Below are 13294 nucleotides of genomic sequence, written 5' to 3'. Positions count from 1 at the left end.
GTGATGTCTGAAGAAAAAATAAACAATGTCGGCTGCTGCGGTCTTGCATTGTTTATGCGAAAGAGCCGCCGAAGTGATATTTGGTGCGTTCGATGCACAAGCCATCAGTCTTTTGTATCTTTCAATGAATTTCGTCTCATAAGACTACAGCATTCAAGTGACGAACGCCGTACGTGGTCAACAGTTAGGCTTTCCATTTGGCCGACTATTTAATTCACATTTTGGGACATCGGTGAAAACATTCGTCCTTTTTTTCTGAGTGCAATAAGAGCAGTAGTTAAGATGAGGAGAAACCTTTACCTTTCGTACCGTTGAAAAGAATTATGCGGCTTGACCATAGATGTTAACAACCAGCGCCAAAGATACCCGCCAAGTTGGCCCTCTAAAATGTGCCATCTCGGGGATGGTGGGTGACGAAGTCTTCATTTAGGGTGTGTAAGGCAGCACATAGGTAGTGTCCACTTGCGATGCATCCCGGTCAATGAACTCGCTAGGGTTGGCGACTGCAGAACACTCGCGACTGATGCAGCAGGAATTAACGAAGACTAGACCGTATGCATAAGGCGCATTAGGCTACGCTGCAATCTGTGTTCATCCTTTCGTCTGAAGCGCAAGATCGATTGTGTGATTGAAAATCAAAAGCTAGCATTGGCTGCAATATTGTCGCGCTCTGCCATCCCCACAGCAAGATCTGACGGTGGGGAAACAGGGTTAGCTAATCACTGTTTAGTATAATTGGTTTCATCTTAGCCCAGTAGTTTTTACCACAATACCGGAATATTTTACTCTCCGTTCCCTAAAAGGTATTTACTAAGGTGATCGCTAACTGAGTCATGACCACCTTGGACTTCAATCACACATTTGATCAGGCAGCCTATATATAAAGAGTAAAGTTCAGGTTCTTCGTCCTCGCACCCGAGGTGCCCCGCCAGAGACGGTTTGTTCACTTGAAGACTTAAGCGTTCCTTTGCACCAGGGGTGCCCCGTCAGAGACGGTCTTGTAATGAGTTGAGATGCAGGGGTAAGGCGAATACTGGAAGTTTATGTACAGCAATTTACATTAGATACAAGTTAAGGCACTAGAGAAATTAAATAGCAAAGGACAAACAACAAAAGGCGGAACTGGCTAACACTAGGGGAGGCCCCTACTCGGCATAGCCGATGATGCATAGCATCTCACCTTAGCGCAGAACCCTTATTCCGGCTTCTGGGCGTGGTTTTAAAGACCTAAAGGCCTGGCCCACATTTGGTGGCTTCCAATCATGTTACAATGTTCACATGATTGGTTTATCGAGAGCCTGGCCAGCCCTCCAGCTCTCGTAGGGCAAAACGCCCTTTCCACAAACAGAAACGCATGGTCGTGCCAGCACGTGCGGAGTAGAACATTCTCTCCACCACAAAATAAAAATAAAAACCGACAGAAATACACATTCGTGCCAGCACGTGCGCGAATCGGTACCGTGGGCGGGTGGACAGCCGTACTTCCCGGCGCATTCGCGAGCGGCCGCGTTCCGAAAAAGGAGACGCTTCGCTTTGAGGGAGAATTACTGGTCCCGAAGGCCCCGCGTGCACTACCGATCCCTTACACGCCCTTCCCAAGATTCTACAAAGCTGAAATGCCACTTTTAGAATTACAACAAAGCAGGGATCGGTACGGGTCACAAAACAACCCTGTGGGCGACATGCCGCAGCTACACCAGCACTGGCAGCAACAAAACCAAAAGCAAAATGTACACGGGAACCAACACAACGTAAGCAAATTGCACACTCAAATACATACAGTGGCATGCCTCCCGTGCGCAAATGCCTCTCTTTCGATGGTAGACCAACAGGTCTGCGCCGGGGAGAACTTGTGGCTCGCAAACGCGGTCGGCCGTTCCGAGCCGTCCTCCGCTCACTGTGAAAGGCAGGCTCCCGCGGCAAAGGCAGACGCGTCCGTGTACAACCAGAATGGTCCTTTGGGGTCCGGAGTAGCTAAGGCTACCGCTTCGCAGAGCGCCGTTTTGAGCTGTCGAAATGCATCCTCGGCTTTTCGCGGCCATGGAATCTTATTAAGGCGGAAGCCTTTAATGTCTCATCGTTGTAAGCAGCAGTTGTCGACAGAAAATGTCACGCTTTTCAATTGGAGGAAACGGTCGTGACGTCACAGTGCGCGAATTTCAAACGGGGCCAATTGTACTTTGGCTAGTAACCATGCAACCAATTGAAGAGATCGTATAGTGATGCTCCAAGTAAGTGGGACTGAGCTTAGTTAATTGCTTAATTACCCAATTCGCCTAATTAGCTTTACTAGTCAGGCCATATAAATAAATAAAACCGATTAAGAAATTGGTCGAGCTCAGGAATCGAACCCCGGTCTTCGGCGTGAGAGACGAGCATCTATCCACTCCGCCATGCCAGCTCGATGGTTTGGAATGAACAAAAGCGTGTCTAGTGAATACGGTGTCTTCACTCACTCTCATCCTCCTCCATTCCCTTCCGACGAGGTTTAGGTGTCCACCGACAAATGAGAGACAGATACATTTCCTTTCCTCAAAAACCAATTTACCGACGAGCGAGGCGTAGAACCGAATGGGCGATGGCGTTCTATGGACTCCTTGGCAGTGTTGCAAGACGCTGTCGCGTTCCATTCTTAGGGGCGAAGCTTAACATCTTAACCACACATCAGTGACCACACTTTAGGTCAGAAAAGTGCCCCCCCCCCCCCGTGAATTTTGTGACACAGTTACTGCGTAATTTCCTTTCCTCAAATACAATTTTCATTTTCTTCATTACGGCTTCTCTTTATCTATCTTCTTTCACTCCCACTTCCTCCCTTCCTCTACGGTGCGGTTCAGGTGTCCACCGTCATGACAGAGAATTACTGCGCCATTTCCTTTCCTCAAAAAGCGTTGCGTTCAAAGGGCAACGCATCGCGCCGAACGGGTGGTGGCGTTCCGTGGACTCCCTGGCAGCGCTACAACGCGCTGTCGCGTTCCACTCCTAAAGGCGAAGCTTAAGCGTCATTAATTAGCAGTTAATTAGTATTCAGGCATTAATCCGTAATTAACCATTAATTAGCGATTTGTCATCACTTAGTAATTAGTACTCAATTACATGTGACGCCACCAGTGCCACAGAAACAGCGAAGGTGGTGCGGAAAACGCTTCCGCCTCTACCCACTTTAGACAGTCAAAGTGCCCCCTGAATTTTTTGGAATCCTCTTACCGGTGAGTTCTGTCAATGGCCTCGCCACCTCAGCATAGTTCGGTACGTAGCTGCGGTAATAGCCGCACAGTCCCAGAACACTGCGGAGTTCCCGTTTCGTTGCGGGTGCTTTCAACCCTCTTATCGCTGCCAGTTTCTCTGGGTCAGGAGCGTGCCGCCCCGAACCAACAATGTGCCCTAGGTAGCGAATGGACTTTCGTGCTATTTGGCACTTCTCTAACTTTACCTTGAGATTTAGCTGTCCAAGCGTCTTGAACACCTCTCTAAGGTGGCGTACATGCTCTTTGAGCGTCTCACTAAACACTGCAATATCGTCGAGGTATGCACAGCAGTACTCAGAGTGCGGGAGAAACAGCTCGTTCATAACCCTCTGGAATGTCTGCGCGGCGTTTTTGAGCCCAATCGGTATGACCTTCCACGCAAACTGCCCCCGGTGACACACGAAAGCGGTAAGAAACTGAGCTGATCGAGCTAGCGCCACCTGCCAATACCCCCTCCGAAGGTCCAGCAGGGTTATATATTTCGCTCTGCCTACTTTCATAATCAGCTCCTGTTACAGTGCCATCGGGTAGGCGTCAGCTACAGTCCCGGCATTCAACCTGCGGAAATCTACGGACATTCTGAGAGTACCGTCTTTCTTAGACACGCAGACCAGCGGGTGTTCCTACGGCCTCTCCCAAGGAAAGATTAAACCCCATTTCAGGAGCTCGTCCACCTGTTTGCCCACCTCGGCTGTTAGACTCGCAGGTACGCGGTAAGGATAGGGACCCTTTGGCGTGAACCCCTCCTGAAGCATAATTTCGTGTTCTTTCACCGATGCCACCCCCGGCCGGTCACTGAAAAGCTCCTCGTGTTCCGCGAACGCTGCCAGAATTTTGTCTCGCTCATGCTATGACAAATGGGCAACCGCGTCTCGTGGTAGGCGAGCATCCGCGGACCGTGCCGTTGTCTGTCGGGGTGCGTATTCTACCTCGCCGAACGCGCTGTCTCCCTCGAACATTACGCCCACGTTCATGACCCTGCTCACATAGGGACGCATTCTGCTTGCGTTCATTAGTTTCCGGCCGCCGCCCGGCATTTGCACGAAATAAGAGTGCTCTCGGTACTTTTAAACGACGCTGCCTGGCCCCTTCCACTTAGGAAACATCTTGCCTGGGCGCTGTTCGTCAAATATTAAGACTGCCTCCCCTTTCCCGAAGTCTCTGGCGGTCGCTCGCCGGTTGAATTGCGTGGCGTTCGCATTTTGCTGCCTCAAGCTTACTGCCTTCGCGACTTCAGCCGCCCGTTCAAGACGGCCTTTCAGGTCTAGCATGTACTGCGCCGGGGAGGGCCCCAACCTTACTGGGGACTCACTCTCTCCTGTCCATGCGTTCATTAGTACGCTGAGTGGGCCGTTCGGCTGCCTTCCATAAAGCATCTCGAAAGGCGCCACCCCAGTCGTTTCATGAGGTACCTCTCTGTATGCCCACAGCAAAAAGGGTACAAATTTGTCCCAGTTCTTCCCCTCTTTCTGGATAACGTGGTACAGCATGTTTTTGAACGTCTTATTCCATCGTTCTACAGCTCCATTACTCTACGGGTGACCCGGTGTCGAAAACCGAGGGGAGCACCCCAGCTTCTTTAAAAACTCCTGGGTGAGTTCCGCGGTGAAATTGGTTCCGCAGTCTGACGATATTACCTCGGGGATGCCTGTCCTGCTGAACACCGTGAGAAGGGCGTCGGAGGTGGCTTTAGCACTGAGGGAACGAAGACACACGACCTCCGGCCAGCGCGTGCACAGGTCAATGACGCATAGTGCGTACCTGTGGCCCCTACCCGAAGCTGGTTCCAGCGACCCGATGATGGCGACGTTTACCCGCTGAAACGGATATCGTGGCATCACCAACGGCTCTATGGGCACGCTGTCTGCCCGACGCAGATCCGATCTCGTTTGGCAGTTATGACAGCTATTACAATACCGCCTGACCTCTTCGTCTACGCCTGGCCAATAAAAGCTGGCTTTAATTCTGGACTTCGTTTTCCTGAACCCCAGATGCCCTCCCCAATTTGACTCGTGTGCGAACTGCAGTACTTCTCCACGGTGGCATTCCGGCAACACAAATTGCATCACTGCCTGGCCCAGAAGCTTATCGTTGTGATACAGGACCCCATCTACCGTTGCCATGCCCTTCTTTCCTCCCTGCCGTCTCTCCACGCTCCCTGCAAGGTCGCGTCACTCCGCTGGCTCTCCCGGAATATTTCCGACGCACTTCTCTCTCCCACCGCGGGAGCTTCTTTGTCGCTGCTGTCCGAGCTCACGCTCTCGTCACCATCGCTTTGCATTGCCACCTGGGCGACAGCGGCCCGTTTCTTTCCGTCTGCCACTACGGTTTGTGGCGGGTGCTCCCGACACGCCTCTTTGTAGTTACAACCCTGCTCCTCTTTGTCGGCAACGATCCCCCTGATCTCCCCCTCCTGTTTAAGCGCCTCCCAGGCTTCCTCTGAGAGCAAACAGTTCGTCTGAGACACCAGCTTGTCTGTTAAAGCGCATAAGACCGGCACGGCCTCGCGGATATCGGCGAAGGCGCCCGCGTTTCGCTTTAACGTAAGGGGTAGGATTGCCAGCTTCGCCTGCACCTTTTCTCCATATGCGGAGACCAGATTGATTGTTCCGTGTGGCTTGACCAGTTCAGGTGGCACTACACTCTCCCGAACTACCGTGACGTAGCTCCCGTGTCTAGAATGGCCTCAATATCCCAACTCGACAAGTTAGCGTTATTAGCTCGCGCTGGTGTTGTGCCGCTGAGCCCTCCTGCGTTGCAACACGTGCTGAGAGGCCGTTCCCCTTATCGTTAGGCGCGTTTGCTGCATCCTTTCTTTTCGCGTGCGGGCAGTTCGCTCTTGGGTGCCCCGTTTCTCCGCAGAAGAAACAACTTCTAGGGCGTGACCTTGCCTGTGGTCTCCCTGTATCGTATCTATGCGGTTCCTTAGCCGACTTTTTAGCACCTGCACTTTGAGCGTCCGTTCTTTACTGCTCTATCCTCTTATCAGCACTATTTTTCCCCTCCGCGTCCTCGAAGGTCTGCCGTAGTGCGGCCAGTTCGGTTGCGTTCCGCCACCCGTTTCCTTCTTGCAGCGTAACGTACTTTAGTGCTGCATCTGAGAGGTTATTCTTTAGCTGGTCCGCCACTAACAGCTCCAGCAACCGCTCAAAGGTGCTGACGTGGCGCGCGTCTAAATAGAAGCGTAAGTAGCTCTGGAAACGCGTCGTATACGCTCTCCATCCTTCGGTGCTCCGTTTCCTCGCGCCTTTAAATCTCCTGAGGTACTCTCCCGCGGAGAGTTTCAGCTCCTCCAGTACCGATTTCTTCACCGCTTCGTAGTCCCTGTGCTGAGATGGCGCTAAGCGAGCCGACAGAAACTGTACTTTGTCTGCAACGAGCGGGAAAATAATTTGGCCACACCGTTCTTTCGGCACTTCATATGCATTCTCCGCCGCCTCGAACCACACTGGCACTTCTGCGTCACTTGGAAATTTTGGGAGTATTCCCGCAAGCAATTTTGAGTAATGCCTTAGCTCGCTGTGGCTAGCATGCCTCTCAACGACCTTGGAGTCCTCTCCAGCGCTTCCTCGCTGTCTCAGCTGAGCAAGCTCAAGTTCCAGCTTTGCCAGCTGACACTTCTTCTCTAACACCAGCAGGTCGTCCTGCACTTTTCCATTTCTTTCATCGACCCGTGGCATCTCCGGCGTCTCCACCTCGCCCGTCTCGTTTCCGACGACCACCGTGTCATCTGCGTCGCCCATCTCCCTTGCTTTCTGCTTATCGGGGTTTAAATGGGCGAAGCGCGTATCCATGCCACCCATCCAAGCTTAACTGGACAGCAATGCTCACGCCAGCACGAAGTAAGAAGAGACTCACTCTTTGATGCCGATGGCGTCACGCCCGTTGCTGTCGTCTCGCTTGTGCCTGGTGGTGGTCCAGTTGCTGCTCTCTTTTCCGGCCGGCTGCCTTGCGTCGCTGGTCCGCTGCCGTGGCACTTGCCGCTGTCTCTCCGCAGGTTCTTTCTCGAACGCTGCTGTTGCCTGACCGTCGCCTTTCTCCCTGCGTTCAATCTTCTTCCTGCGCCGTCTTCCGATGACCGCAGGATCCTCGTCGACTGCGCCAGTAAAGTTCAGGTTCTTCTTCCTCGCACCAGAGGTGCCCCGCCAGAGACGGTTTGTTCACTTGAAGACTGAAGCGTTCCTTCGCACCAGGGGTGCCCCGTAAGAGACGGTCTTGTGATGAGTTGAGAGGCAGGGGTAAGGCGAATACTTGAAGTTTATGTACAGCAATTACATTAGGTACAAATTAAGGCACTACAGACATTAAACAGCAAAGGACAAACAACAAAAAGGCAGAACTAGCTAACACTAGGGGAAGCCCTACTCGGCATAGCCGATGATGCATAGCATCTCACCTTAGCGCAGAACCCTTATTCCGGCTCCTCGGCCCGGTTTCAAAGACCTAAAGGCCCGGCCCACATTTGGTGGTTTCCAATCATGTTACAATGTTCCCATGATTGGTTTATTGAAAGCCTGGCCAGCCCTCCAGCTCTCGTAGGGCAAACGCCCTTTCCACAAACACAAACGGATGGTCGTGCCAGCATTTGCGGAGTAGAACATTCTATCCACCACAAAATAAAAATAAAAACGAACACAATTACACATTCGTGCCAACACGTGCGCGAATCGGTACCGCGGGCGGGGGGACACCCGTACTTCCCGGCGCATGCGCGAGCGGCCGCGTTCCGAAAAAAGAGACGCTTCGCTTTGAGGGTGTATTACTGGTCCCGAAGGCCCCGCGTACACTACCGATCCCTTACATAAAGCATATTCACACTGTCAGACAGGTTATAGAAAAATTCGTGGAGTATAAGAAACTCCTATATAAAGCTGTCATTGATTTTACATACTGGAAAAATCAGCATTTTTGCAGCCATTCCGGAATCAGTCTGGAAAAGAGTCTGATGTGAAAATACTGCGATACATCAGTAACGACTGCACACCTACAATAGTCCTCCATAAAGTGGGCTGTAAAATTGCGATAAGGTAGGATATCAGGCAGGCAGACGAGACCTCGCCAATGCTGTTGACCGCCTGTTTACATTAGGTGTTGCGAGGCCTGGATTGTAAACAGATGGTTATATTTGAGAATCTCTAATTTGTGATTCCCCAATGACTTGCCTTCTTAAGCCACTCAGAAAATGAGCTGCAAAGTATGATCAATGATTTAGACAGACAGCAGAAGGGTGAGTGTAAGAATTAACAGGCAGGAAACCAAAGTACTGCTCCCCAGCCCCGCATACGAACGGCAGTTCAACACTGGTACTGAGGTGCTGGAAGGGCAAAGGGCATACGTCTACTTAGGGGAGGTGACGACAGCTGATCCATATCAGGAGACGAAAATAACTAGAAGAATAAGAACGGCGTGCGATCCATAAAGCAGGTTCCCTCAGATCATGAATGACAGTTTACGAATATCCCTCAAGTGAAAAGTATACAACAGCTGTATCTTAACGGTACTCACTTACGAGACAGAAATATAGGGGCTAAAGAAAAAGGTTAAGTTTATGTTAAAGACAACGGAGCGAGCTATGGAAAGAAAACTTATTGATGTAAATTTAAGAGACCGTGAGAGGGCAGGGTGGATGACGGAAGAAACGGGGGTTAATTACATTCTAGTCCAAATGAAGAGGAAGAAAGAGCTTGGGCTGGGCATATGATGCGAAGGCAAGGTAACCGCTTGTTCTTAAACATACATCATCATCATCAGCCTGACTGCTCCTACAGCAGGGCAAAGGCCTCTCCCATGTCTCTCCAATTAATCCTGTCCTTCGCCAGTTGCGGCCACCGTATTCCCGCAAATTTCTTAATCTCATCCGCCCACCTAACTTTCTGCCGCCCCCTGCTGCGCTTGCCTTCTCTTGGAATCCACTCCATTACCCTTAAGGACCAGCGGTTGTCTAGCCTTCGCACTGCATGTCCTGGCCAAGCCCACTTCTTCCTCTTGATTTCAACTAGGGTATCATTAACGCGCGCTTGTTCTCTCACCCACTCCGCCCGCTTCCTATCTCTTAACGTTACACCTATCATTTTTCTTTCCATACCTCGCAGCGTTGTCCTTAGCTTAAGCTGAACCCTCTTTGTTAGCCTCCACGTTTCTGCCCCATAGCTGAGTACCGGTAAGATACAGCTGTTGTATACTTTTCTTTGGAGGGATATTGGTAACCTCCCATTCATTGTGTCCAGGAAAGTAAAAACAGCGCTAAATTGTACACAAACAACACAGAAAGACGGACAGGACGGGCGGTGACTCCAACTAAGTTTATTGAAAGCCACATATTGCATATATATAGCCCGAAGAAGGTGAACGCATGCGCATTTCTTACATGGCAAACACACACACACACACACACACACACACACACACACACACACACACACACACACACACACACACACACAAACACACACACACACACACACAAACACACACACACACACACGCACGCACACACGCACACACACACACACACACACACACACACACGGACGATAACTTCTCATAATCGCGTATTTTTTAACAATCTGTGCTCACTTCCTCGTAGGGAGATAGAAGTGGTGCTGACGCACATGCCACCTCTCTCTTTGATAAAAAGGGCTTCTGCCAGTTCGCGAGCTAATCTCTCCTTACTTCTGGTAAGAATTTTAATCTCTTCAAGTCGTGGTGCATAGTGCTTTTCATTTTCATCAATGCAAGAGCGGCAATCGGCGGGTAGGTTTTCGAACGAATCTGATGTGTTCCCTAATGGCCTTCAATGTTCCCCGGCACGCTCGTTGACGCAGCGTCCAGTCTGACCGAAGTACACCTTGCCACATGTAAGAGGGATCACGTAGACCACTCCCGTGGCACACCCTACGTAGTGCTTTGAGTGCTTCTGCAAACTCGTTTTAAATTGTGGGACACCTTGCGTATAAACAGTATCACCACTGGTTTGGCTGCACCGAAAGGTTCTTTCAGCCGTTGCCCCTTTCGCAACGGCGGAACGGGGCAACGACGGAAAGAAAGTGTACCCCCATCTGCATGAGTGCTGCATTTATTGTCATCCGTGCGAAGTATTCGTCTCTGGATATATGAAAAAAATTTTCGGGCATAGACAAGCGGAGTAAAAATGCAGAGGTTGTATTAATTATATTGTTACGGGGAAATACTATTTACATTTATTTACAAGCAATCGGTGAATAGTTCCTAGCGGCGAGCATAAGGAAGCACCAACGCCAGCAGGAAGCACCAGCAACCTCTTCTTCGTGCGACCCTTTCACGCGAGAGACCACTTCGACTTCCACTTCCTCTTCGTCGTAGCATGACCCCCGGCGGCAGGAGCGCCGTCCCGGCGTTAGGCCGGTGATAAAGGAGCGGCGTGGTAGGGCTTGAGGCGCATAACGTGAACAATGTCGGTGGGTGGTGGACATGAAGAGGATGCAGGTGTATGAGGAGCAACTTCATACGTGACATCGGTGACCTGACGCACAACACGATAAGGACCATGGTAGGGAGACAAAAGTTTTTCAGAGAGACCGACGCGACGGGAAGGAGACCACAGAAGAACGAGCGACCCCGGTTCGTAGGTGACATGACGATGGCGATTATCGTACAATGACTTCTGCGCTTGTTGGGACGCTTGGAGCCGAGTTCGGGCGATTTGGCGAGCGTCTTCAGCTTGACCAATGGCGTCCCGGGCGAAGACGGTGACTGGACGGTCAGCGGATGGCACGAGTGTGTCCAATGGCAGGACGGCGTGTCTGCCGTATAAGAGATAGAACGGAGAGTAACCAGTTGTGTCATGCCTGGAGGTGTTGTAAGCGAACGTCACATACGGCAAGGCGAGATCCCAGTCTTTGTGGTCGGGGGAGACGTACATAGACAACATGTCTGTTAATGTTCGATTCAAACGCTCGGTTAGCCCGTTTGTCTGTGGGTGGTATGCTGTGGCAATCTTATGCTTAGTAGAACACGAACGCAGGATGTCGTCGACAACTCTGGACAGGAAATAGCGTCCGCGGTCTGTGAGTAATTGACGAGGGGCACCATGTTGTAGAATAAGACTGTGCAAAAGAAAGTCAGCGACATCGGTCGCGCAGCTCGCAGGCAGCGCATGGGTGATCGCATACCGAGTGGCATAGTCTGTGGCTACTGCGATCCACCTATTTCCGGAATCCGAGGTCGGGAATGGTCCGAGGAGATCGAGCCCTACACGGTGGAACGGCTCCACAGGCACGTCTATAGGATGCAGAAGACCAGGAGGTGGTGCCGAAGGCTTCTTTCTGCGCTGACAAAGGTCGCAATTGGTGACGTAATGCCGGACTGTACGGTATAATCCAGGCCAAAAGAAACGGCGCCGTATGCGGTCGTAAGTTCGGGCCACACCAAGGTGGCCAGCTGCAGGCAGGTCATGGAGTTCTGCAATTATAGAAGACCGCAGCTGCTGGGGAATGACTAGAAGGAGTGAGGGCCCGTCAGGACGGAAGTTGCGGCGATAGAGAATGTCATTTTGAGTAACGAAGAGCTGCAGGGAGAGAGCTGCAGGGAGCGCTTCAAGCTTCCAGAGCTGAGACCCTCGATGATGGTTTGCAAATATGGGTCTTTGCGCTGCTCCTCGGCGATGTTGTGTAGATCAGAAATGCCAAACAGGGAAGGGATATCGTCAGTGTCACTGAGAGCAGGTGGCTCGACAGGGTACCGAGACAGGCAATCAGCGTCTTGATGGAGACGTCCAGACTTGTACACGACAGTGTACGAATATTCCTGAAGGCGTAGCGCCCAGCGGCCAAGACGCCCAGAAGGGTCTTTCAGCGAGGACAGCCAGCATAGGGCGTGGTGGTCCGTGACAACAGAAAAAACACGCCCGAACAAGTATGGCCGGAATTTAGCTACAGCCCAAACCAGAGCGAGGCACTCACGTTCCGTAATGGAGTAGTTTCGCTCGGCAGGTGAAAGCAGACGGCTAGCATACGCAACCACGTGGTGTGGGCCCCGGGAGCGTTGAGCCAGCACGGCTCCGATCCCGTAGCCACAGGCGTCCGTGCGGAGTTCAGTAGGGGCCGCGCGATAAAAATGTGCCAGAATCGGGGATGATGTCAGCAGCCGGACAAGCGTGGAAAACGCATTTTGTTGATCAGAGCCCCAGGTAAAGTCTGTGTCCGTCTTCAGGAGGTCAGTGAGGGGACGAGCGATAAGGGCAAAATCTTGAATAAAACGGCGAAAGTAGGAGCACAGCCCAAGAAAACTGCGCACGTCTTTCTGAGAATTTGGGCGAGGGAACTGTTGCACCGCTGCAATTTTAGCTGGATCAGGACGTACACCGGAGGCATCGACGAGATGTCCCAGAATGGGGAGTTGCCGGCGGCCGAATTGGCATTTGGACGAGTTGAGCTGGAGCCCAGCCGTACGAAAGACAGTCAGGATACTCTTGAGACGTTCAAGGTGCGAGGCAAATCAAGGACAGGGGTGATGATATACTGGCCGTTGGGAAGAGGTGGAACAGATTTAAACAATACGTAAGTAGCGGCTTCAGGTGGTAAGCGGGTGAACTCGGCAGTACAGAGACGGTGCACAACTGGGGCAGGTGGTTCTGAGAGGTACGGTAGGTCCAACTCAACAACACTTGTAGCACAGTCAATAAGGGCTGCGTGCTCACTAAGGAAATCAAGGCCGAGTATGATGTCATGAGGGCACTGATTCAGAACGGTAAAGAGCACGGTGGTTTGGCGGTCAGAAATCGTCACACGAGTAGCACACAGGCCGAGGACTGGGGACGTTGTGCCATCGGCAACTCGAACAACGGCTGTAGGAGCAGGCGTCAGTACTTTGCGAAGGCGGCGTCGTAGGTCGGAACTCATCACAGAAATGTGGGCGCCCGTGTCAACCAGAGCAGAGACGGCCACGCCATCGACTTGTATGGTCAGTAAATTGCGCGGGGCACGAAGAACTAAACGAGGATTTTGGAGCCGGGTCGTATCTGCAGCATCACCTCTGGACGCTGCAGAAATTAGTTTTCCGCCTGTGAT

General features: G+C 51.6%; 1 protein-coding gene across 2 annotated transcripts in view; it reads left to right on the top strand.

Moving 5' to 3' along the window:
- The window catches only part of LOC149347293 (uncharacterized), a 50120-nt gene that overhangs the window by 10087 nt on the left and 26739 nt on the right, over positions 1-13294 (top strand). The gene's annotated exons all lie outside the window — the stretch shown is intronic.

The sequence above is a fragment of the Amblyomma mixtum genome, chromosome 4 (genome assembly GCF_055824585.1).
Source record: "Amblyomma mixtum isolate Tamu chromosome 4, ASM5582458v1, whole genome shotgun sequence".
Lineage (NCBI taxonomy): Eukaryota > Metazoa > Arthropoda > Arachnida > Ixodida > Ixodidae > Amblyomma > Amblyomma mixtum.
The sequence above is the reverse complement of the archived record's forward strand: the minus strand, read 5'-3'. Positions and strand labels throughout refer to the sequence as shown.